Here is a 1,232-nt window from a genome sequence, read left to right as displayed (position 1 = left end):
GTTCAATGTCAGTGTGATTTCTAAACACCCTCTATTTAAATTGCTGCTGTGACTACTATGGCTGTGAAAATAACCAATGCAATTTAAAAAGCGTTTCGAACAGGATGGCAATCGTATGGCTATAGGACACTTTGCACAAGTACATCTACTTCCTTTGTATAAATTGCTTTGGGATCGATTTCTTCACAATGAACTTCCATTGGTTATTATGTCTAACGCTAAGTTAAGCTTACTACAACTTCTCGGCCGCCGTACTATAATAAGTTACCGGTATACCGGTTTACAAAGGAGTATCTCGTGCTGTTCACATGCGGTTCTCTGTGAGCGGTGGCATCAGCGAAAGTAGTCCAGGATTGTGTCGGGCGTGATTACTTAACGTTGACCAGGGAGTTGTTCCCTGAGTGAACAGCATACCAGAGTAGCCATTATATAAAACCACTACGTTCTCAACTGAGAAATAGGCAGACAGTGCTCATGATTTCACCAAAAAGAAACACTTGAGAGGCTATATGGTATCTTTAGGAAGTGGAATGTAACGAACAATGGCCGAGGTATCTTGCTGTGTTAAATCCCTGTTCAGGATACGGATATAGGTCTATATACTCTCTTCTTCCTCACCCCTCCCTTTCCTTCTTATTCCCATTTTCTTCTCCTCCCTTCTCTTCTCCTCCCCTCATCAGCCCTTCCCTTCCTCCTTCCGCTTCCTATTCACCCCCCCCCCCCCAGCTCTGTACCCTCATCCTCCCAGTTTCGTTCCATTGGAGTTCGAATATTTAAAGATTACTTCCAATCTGTGTAAATTGCTTGTCTTCTTACCCATACCAATGTATTTAATAGTCTGTTTTTGGTTTGTTTTAAAAACTGTTGCCAACCTGCAGGAGCAGATTCGCTCAGGCTTGTACCCCCCCCCCCCTTCCCTGACACTAAGGCCTTGTGCAGTAACAGCTATGGGCTCAACGGGATTGGAGCTTATACAATTAAAGTTAATTTTCATTGAACGGCCGTGGAGATAGAAGGAAAGAAGTCTAATTAGTCTGAATGGGAAACTTATAGTTTAGAAGTATAAAGCGGAGACCATTATGCCTGGTTTTGTGGAAAGCTTTATCACAATTGAGAAAATGATCGGTTGTGTGGTCTTTGTTTGGAAACTGATTTTGACAATTTCCTTAATTCTGAAGATGGGATTTAAAGTTGACTTTTTGGACCTGAGACAAGCGTGATCAAAGGAGACA

This window comes from Apostichopus japonicus, chromosome 5, assembly GCF_037975245.1.
Source record: "Apostichopus japonicus isolate 1M-3 chromosome 5, ASM3797524v1, whole genome shotgun sequence".
Classification (NCBI taxonomy): domain Eukaryota; kingdom Metazoa; phylum Echinodermata; class Holothuroidea; order Aspidochirotida; family Stichopodidae; genus Apostichopus; species Apostichopus japonicus.
Note: the sequence above shows the minus strand (reverse complement) of the source record.